Source organism: Suricata suricatta, chromosome 12 (assembly GCF_006229205.1).
Source record: "Suricata suricatta isolate VVHF042 chromosome 12, meerkat_22Aug2017_6uvM2_HiC, whole genome shotgun sequence".
In the NCBI taxonomy this organism is placed as follows: Eukaryota; Metazoa; Chordata; class Mammalia; order Carnivora; family Herpestidae; genus Suricata; species Suricata suricatta.
The window spans coordinates 66,865,609-66,874,420 of NC_043711.1; the positions used below are offsets into that span (position 1 = coordinate 66,865,609).

Consider the following 8,812-nt stretch of genomic DNA (forward strand, 5'->3'; position numbering starts at 1 on the left):
GAATTGTTCTCACTCTAGAACAAAATGGTCTGCAACATGCAGAAGAATGAAACTAGACCACTTTCTTATACTGTACACAAAAATAAACCCAAAATAGATGAAGGTCCTAAATGTGAGACGGGAAACCATCAAAACCCTAGAGAAGAAACCAGGAAACATGCTTCTTGACCTCAACCACAAGAATTTCCTACTCACCACATCCCCAAGAAAAGGGAATCAAGAGCAAAAATGAACTATTGGGACTTCATCAAGATAAAAAGCTTCTGCACTGCAAAGGAAACAATCAAGAAAACTAAAAGGCAACCGATGAAATGGGAAAAGATAGTTGCAAATGGCATATCTGATAAAGGGCTAGTATCCAAAATCTAAAAGGAACTCGCCAAACTCCACACCTGAAAAACAAATAATCCAGTGAAGAAATGGGCAGAAGACATGACAGACACTTCTCCAAAGAGGACATCCAGATGGCCAACAGATACATGAAATGATGCTCAGCGTCACTTATTATCAGGGAAATACAAATCAAAATCACACTGAGTTACCACCTCAAGCCAGTCAGAGTGGCTAAAATCAACAAATCAAGAGATCACAGATGCTGGTGAGGATGAGAAGAAACGGGCCCACTCCTAAACTGTTGGTGGGAATGTAAACTGGTATAGCCACTCTGGAAAACAGTGTGGAGTTTTCTCAAAAATTATCAGTAGAACTCCCCTATCCCCAGCAATAGCACTGCTGGGGATTTACCCAAGAGATACAGACGTGCTGATGCATAGGGATACATGTACCCTAATGTTCATAGCGGCGCTTTCAACAATAGCCAAATCATGGAAAGAGCCTAAATCTCCATCAATTGATGAATGGATCGAGAAGATGTGGTTTCTATATACAATGGAATACTACATGGCAATGAGAAAGAATGAAATATGGCCATTCATAGCAAAGTGGATGGACCTCGAGGGTGTCATGCTAAGCGAAATAAGTCAGGTGGAGAACAGATACTATATGTTTTCACTCATAGGTCTAACAGGAGAAACCTAACAGAGGATCGTGGGAAGCAGAAGGGGGGGAAATAGTTTGTGAGAGGGAAGGAGGCAAATCATGAGAGACTCTTGAATACTGAAAACAAACTGAGGGCTGATGGGGGAGGGGGAAAAGGAAAGGTGGGTGATGGTCATGGAGGAGGGCACTTGTGAGGAAGAGCACTGGGTGTTAACTGAAAACCAACTTGACAATAAGCTATAAATTAAAAAAAATTTTTTTAAGAGCAAAACGGTCTGTTTGTGAAGGAGGGGGCTGTCAGCATGAGGGAGATTAGGAACTTCCCATGGAGTGGCTGAATGGGAAAGACTTCTGAGAAATGCCATCTTCAAAGATCTGCAGAGATGCAGCTGGGGCCTGGTCTCAGGTGAACCACAGGCTCCCCTCTGTATGTCTACACATGCCATAGTTTTAATTAGAGCCTCCCAGAATACTATGCCTCTCCCCATCACTCCTGCTTTATAACTTTTGGGAGTAGGGGGTGTTCAGGTTTGTGTCATGCTACAGCCAAGGCCTGGTTAGTACTTTAGTGTATCCACATTTAGAAGTACCCAGGAAACTCACTGATCTTGCATCTTAGAATCTTCATCTTAGATGCCTTACCCCCTAAGATCAGTTCCTGGAAGACTTAACACAGGTGCTCTGTGCTGCAGGATGCCTGCTCTGTTGGGGCATTTAAAATTACTGACCGTGACTTCCATTATGGAGAAATATCTCATACAATATCAGGGCATTTGTAGCTTTTAGACGGGGAAAGACATCCTGTTCTTCTTCTCCTTTCTATGGAAAATATTACAAATATGTACCTTGCCCCAGAGACCAATCATCATATGTCATATGAGTCCCTGGGGTGGACCGGCACTGTAAAAACATTTCTTAGGCTAACTTCCAGATATAAAAGGGGTGCCTCAAAATTTCAGAGTAGGAAAATCTTTATTTCGCAAGGAATTCTATTTTTAGACTGCATGATAAATGAGGAATGCGTGAAACTGCAGATGATAACACAAAGCAGGCACCCAAAGTTGAGAGTCTGGGCCACATTTCAACTGCTTATTTCCATCACAGCCCCTTATTTTGCTTTGTCTCTGCAATAAAGTTTCTACTTGAAAAAAATGGGTACTTATGAAAAGGTTATCATGCCACATGCTGTCTTTTGTTTTATAGTGAACTCTGATACTCTTTTCTTTTTCTAAACTCAGAAGTTCTTCATTCTTAATTTTGCCCAAAATGCCAGTGGGTAACCATTCCTTGCCTACCTCACATTTGATTCCTGGGTCTCTCTGGCACATGCCTTATCAGTCATGATTTCCATCTCTTTGCATTTCTGTTTTGTAGGATAACTCAACCCTCTGGTTTGCTAAGAACAAGGATTCAAGTCTTAGCAGTGAATCTTTTTTGTTTTACAATTTTTCAATAAGAAGTCATTATATTTTTCAGTTCTGGTAAATCATTTTTGTGCCCCAGTTACATCCTCTTGAGGATTTTGCTTCCTTTTTTCATTAAAGCACTGCTCTGTGTCTTCCTCTAGAGTTAACTATACTATTTGTTCAGCTGGGCTTCCTCATGTCCCTGAGTCCCCTTAAACATCTGGTGACAATAGCATCCTCACAGTCCAGCTTTTGGACAAATGAAACAAGTCAATGGTGGGTGACAGAACATATTTTCTCTAGTCTTGTCTACTGGGCTCAAGTGCTTCAGAAAAGCCTCTCTGGATGTAGAAATGTCCAGTAATACAAGCTGGGGGTGATTTGTGTAATTAAAAAAATTAAATCAAATATTGTTGGGGGGGAAAAAAAGAAATGCCCCTTCCTGATGGTTTAGAAATCAGAGGGTTAGTAAATGGTGAAATGTGAAGGCTCACTAATCACTAATGGTGAAATGTGAAGGCTCACTAATCACGACAACATCTATTATCAATGATCAAAAGTCACAAAGATATGCACCATTGAATCATATACTTATCTGACTGAGAGAAGTATGGCCACTGATAGAAGTCACATTTACAGGGATTCCCTACTTTTCTGAAGGAAAATTTCAGGGGACGTAACCAGCTGAAAGGGCCAGAGTTTGCAATTTTGCCCACTAACCTCAACCTTAGCTTTGCCTCAAGCAGGGGCCCAGTCATAATAGGCCCATATTAAGCAGATGAATGGGTAATGAAGATAATGTACAAAAAATCAACAGAGATATGAGAGAGATTGGGAGAGAATGTAAATGAACTCCCTTTCTTCTTGTTGGATTTATAGTCTGTAGTTCTGGTTCCCCAGGAGACCCTGCTATAGTTCTTGCCCTTGAACTTCAAGATTTTTTTCTCTGGTTTACTTATATAATATATCTTCCTATACATAATGTAGCTTGAATTTTTTTTTTCCATTTCCTATAGCTAATATCAATCTAAGACCCAAACCCAAGTTTAAATTATGATAATCTGATAAAATTTGCCTTATCTTTCTGCCTGACTTCTTTCCTAAGCTTCAGGCTCAAGTAACAATCTTTCTATTTGAAATCTTCATTCTGTATCTCAAATCACCTCAAGCTTAACTGCAACATAACAATTGTTTTCTTTATGTTTTTTATATCAGCATTCCCCTTCTACCAAGTTTCTTAGTAAATGCACCAAAATTTACCCAAGGGCTCAGGTCAAAAACCTAGCTGTTAGTTTTGAGTCTTCTGTTTTCTTCATATACCACACATGATTTACTGCTATGATAGACATTACTGCTGTTCATTGATACCAGTTACCTCTTTTCTGAACATTTGATAGGACTTCATTTCCTTGTCCCCTGGGTGCCTTGCTGTGGACAGTGAAAAGTGAGAAAAACTTATATGCATTATTCCTTTGCAGAAGCATTTAAGAGCTATTACTTGATTGCCTATCCTTTCCTGTTATGGGACAGATGATATTTCACATGGTAGAGTGTCTGTCAGTCTGAGTTCTTGACTAAGCCAGAGCCGTCTGTTGGCTCAAGACATACAAATATTGTGAGAAAAAATTAACCTTTCCTGTTTTATGGCACTAAGTTTTGGAGGTTGTTCGTAATTGCAGCATGAGCTATCCTATCTTAAGACAATCTCCAAATCCTGCTGGCTCTGTTGTCAAAATGTATTCCAAACCTTTTCTGCCATCTCTACATTTCAAAGAATGCTCATCTCTTGTCTGGGTTTACTGCAAGAGCCTCTTCATCAGTCTTCCCTTTTCTATTCTGACATCTCTCAAGTCCATTCTACAAGCAGCAGCCAGCCTTTTGTCATTTTAAATATGAATCTCCTCATGCCACTCCTTGTAGGAAACCCTCAACAACTTCCTATTAGATTAAGAATAAAACTCCAAATTTCTCCGTAAACCATAGCACTCCATGATCTGACCCCTACCTACTTGTCCAAATTTGTTTCCTGCCATTTTTTTCTTATCTTTTTAATCCAACTGCGTTGTCTCTCTTATGATTACTCACAAACAGTAAATTCATTTTCCCACCAGGGTTTTTCTCTTGTTGTTCCTTCTATGTGGAATGTTCTACCTCTAGAACTCTTTGTGGCTTGGATTGTCCCTTCCCATCATACAAATCTTTGTTCCAAGATGATGTCCTCAGAGCCCTCTGTAAATTATCTAAAACCACATCTTCCCATAACTCACTCTCTGATAAAACTATTTTACTTTGTAAAGTACTCTTTGAGTTATCTTATTTCGCTATTTGTTAAAGTTTCTCTTTCCTAGACTATGAATGTCATAAGAAGAGAATCTCATTTTACAGTGTTCTGTCCCTCGCATCTAGAAAATGAGTCTAGACAATGAAAATGAATTCTAGACAAATTCACTCATTTGTCAAATGAGGGGATTAATGAATAAATAGCTTAAACAATCAGGATGTTAAAACAATATTTCAATGAAGAGACAACCAACAGAGAAGTAATACTCTTTCATAAGTCCTTAGCCTATTTGTTTTTTAACAGAGCAAAAAATAAATTAAAATATTGCTAGATAATAAACTTGTATAGTTTTTATCTATCTCCTACTACTTATAATTCATTTATTAAGTAAAACCTGCTTATTCAAATTAACTCGCTTAAATTAGCCATGCATATTGAAACAAGAAGCCTTTTAAAAGAGAATTTGCACATGATATGTTTAAGGTCACAACGGCCATAACTGAGTTTTTTCTCTCAATCCAAACTACATAAATTTTTATACAACAGACCCAAAAAACGAACAATAAAAATATCTGAGAAGCAAAAGGACAGACTCAGATAGAGTAAGCTAACAAAGTTTGTCAGGGCACAAACCATTAAATGTGAAGCACTAAGTTAACACATTTCCATGGAAAATAACCTTCTGCTTGGTTTAACTAGAGAAAACCCATCAGTAGGATTTTTCAATGAACTGTAAAAATTACCAGCAAGTTTTCTCTCCATAATCATCTCCTTGATGATTTTCGCATGGGGATGCATATTTCCCTCACATGCAAACATGACACATATGAACTTCCATTAGTAGGGAGTATCCTTGGATTACTATTTTAGTGGAAATATAGATTTGCACCAATACACTAGCTCCACTTTTATTCATGAAACTTTGCATTTTTGCTAACAGATGGTCCAGGTGAGGGGATTTACTATAACCAAGAGATGTATTAAAAATACCACTTTCAAAGGTACTGAACTTCTCTCCCTGGCCTCAGGATCCCTCCAAGGAAGAATGGCTGTTGGAATAAGGACAGAGAGTCAGACAGACTCTTGGCTTTGTGGATTTAAAGTCTTGAGCATGTCATTTAACCTTTTGATTCTAGAGGAGAATACTGTGCTAGATGTTGAATGAGATTGTTGTGTAAAGAATACATGTCAAAGAAATGCTTTTTAAATCGGTTATTTTTTGGTATTTAAAAAAATTTTTATAGTTTATTTTTTTGAGACAGAGAGAGACAGAGCACAAGTAGGGGAGGGGCAGAGAGAGAGGGAGACACAGAATCGGAAACAGGCTCCAGGCTCTGAGCTGTCAGCACAGAGCCTGATGTGGGGCTCAAACCCACGAACTGTGAGATCATGACCTGAGCCAAAGTTGGATGCTTAATTGACTGAGCCACCCAGACGCCCCTATTTTTGGTGGTGTTTTTTTTTTTAAATTCTACTTCTTTGAGGTTATTACAGTCATCCTCTGCATCTAAGCTGTTATGTGTATGTATGCTTTTTGGAGTAAGAGGAAAAGAAAGAACAAGCATCAAAATGGATATGTTTGGCCATGTCATCTTTACTCCTCCTGGAGAGTCACAATTTCTGAATCTATTTAAGAAATCTTGAAATTACAGCAATAAACAGAAAATGACACTTCTATTTCCTTAAACACACAAAGGCAAAAAACTATCTCCCATATTAGTTGCTAACTTCCATAGTCTCCATACTTTCCAAATAATCCATGTCCTACCCAAGAAGAAAGCTAAATCCATGATCTATCATAAATGGAACAAAATCCTTTATAACACTCACATGAATATCTGAGGTAAATAATCAGAAGAAAAACACACCAAGTTGTGTATTGTATGAAACTTGTTTACCATTACAATATGTTAAGAGCCAAAATGTCGAAATCTAAGCCTCCACACTATCTCTACTTACTGTGTTGCTTTGTTAACTTAAGTAATTCTCCTGTTCATTAGTAAAAATATCCTAAAGATTTTATTAAATAACCAGAATAGGAGGCATGGTGAATAGTCTGAGAGAAGCATTTAGTTCCATAAAAATCCTGATCATGACAATTTAGCTACAAGTTATTCATGCCTACCCCAATCTCGCACTGAGAAGTTATTTTATGGGAATGTTTAATTGTAAATATAGGGACCTCAAGATACCAAAAAATTACCATACACGGGGAATCTCCTGTCAACAAAGATAGCTTAACTCCTTAAGGAAACTAACACAAGACAATCACTAAATCTTAATGAAATCCATTCTGTTCTCTCTTTTACACACAAGACTCATACTATTTAAAGATGTAAAAAATGAGATCATGACTGAATGAATCTGATCAATTTGCCTATCTTCATCACCAAAATCAATCAACATAAGCCCTTCATTCAATTAATTACTGGAACTTCAAGAAAACATGGTCAGCCTAGCTTTGGCTCAATGACTAGGTCTACTTGCTATTTATGGAATAACTTTTTCTGCTTTTTTTTTTTGAGATTGAGATCAAATTATACCATCTTGAATGTTTTCTAATTATGGTGTTCCTCCTACCTCGTGATGATTCTTGGCCAGCCATTCCTTAATGGTGCTGAGGGCAATGACGGAAGCAGGCTCATTGGGGAATCCTAAGTGAAGAGCAGAAAAAAGCAAATGAACAAAAAAGATGAAGGCAATAGAGGATTCAATCACGGTATGACACTGAATTTATTTCATTTAAGCAGTATTCAATTCAACCAATTACTAGTGAGCAAGACAGGTCTCAGTAAGGTACCCATGGATATGCCCATGATCATACATACAAGACATTAAGGGGGCAAGTCCTATACAATCTAGTCCTAACAATCAAAAAGGATTTAACTGTTTCTTAAATTCTACAACAGAATCAATTGAAAATGTATTTATATTTGCTTAATAGTTTTCAAAGCACTTACATATAATATTCTCATAAAAGGGGCTCAGATTAAGGTTTATTACCCTCAATTTACAAACCAAGTAAATATGGCTAGAAAATATATGTGGTTGACCCAGGGTTATGGGCCAGCAGTACTCCATCAATGCACGGGCGCAAGACAGGGCAAACAACTTGCCAAATAGCCATACCACTGAAATTAGTTGTCAGAATTCAAAGAAGATAATGCCTGCTCCATTTAGGGCCACTGGAAATTATGTTTGAGGTTAAGACAACATGAATTGACCTGGTTTTGCACTATGGATTTGGTCTTAGAAAGATGGGAAGAATGACACTTATACTATGTCCTAGTGAGCAGTAGCACATATAATCATAATTTCTAAAACCCATCCAGAATATCTTTAGCTTATATAAATCAAACATATCCCTGAGCTTGAGAATCATCAGACATTCTACCAATAAAATGTATGTGAAGTAATAACCTTACAAATTATATATTTAAGGGGCAGAAAGAAGAAAAGATGGGAATGATTATTCCTTTGAAACTACTTTCTTTATGCCTACCCCTGGTTTCCTAATCACTAAATCTCATATAGGCAATCACTCATTCAATCAGTCTTCATTTCTTCCTATATTAGATGTGTTTGACTAGTTTTCCATGTTTCAATACCTCTTCCCTCCTGGATTTTCTTTAAAAAATTTTTTTAATTGTTTTAAAGTATACAACACAGTGGATTTTGATATGTCCACAAAGTTATGCCACCAGCACCACTAACTCCAGAATATTTATCATCGCTCCAAAAGATTCTGTGCCCACTAATAGTCACTCCTCAATCTCCCTCTACCCTCTACCCTAGAGATGATAAATCTACTTTTTGTCTCTATAGATTTGAAGATTCTTCTCCTGCATTTTTCAGCACTGCCTTCTATGTTTCCTTCCACCTATTTGAGCTCCTCTGGCTCCTTTTTTTCTAGGGCATCTATTAAATGTATGCCATTCTCTGGGAAAAGATAGTTGCAAATGACATATCAGATAAAGGGCTAGTATACAAAATCTACAAGGAACTCACCAAACTCCACACCCAAAAAACAAATAACCCAGTGAAGAAACGGGCAGAAGACATAAACAGACACTTCTCCAAAGAAGACATCCAGATGGCCTACAGGCACATGAAACAATGCTCAACA

At 37.7% G+C, this 8,812-nt stretch overlaps 1 protein-coding gene across 1 annotated transcript in view; it reads right to left on the bottom strand.

The window, feature by feature from the left end:
• Nucleotides 1-8,812, bottom strand: part of LOC115274014 (ADP-ribose glycohydrolase MACROD2-like) — a 1,308,895-nt gene that overhangs the window by 478,087 nt on the left and 821,996 nt on the right. Inside the window, exon 5 of the mRNA XM_029917378.1 lies at nt 7,267-7,340. The gene's annotated coding sequence lies outside the window, so the exon portion shown is untranslated. The remainder of the gene's footprint in view (nt 1-7,266; nt 7,341-8,812) is intronic.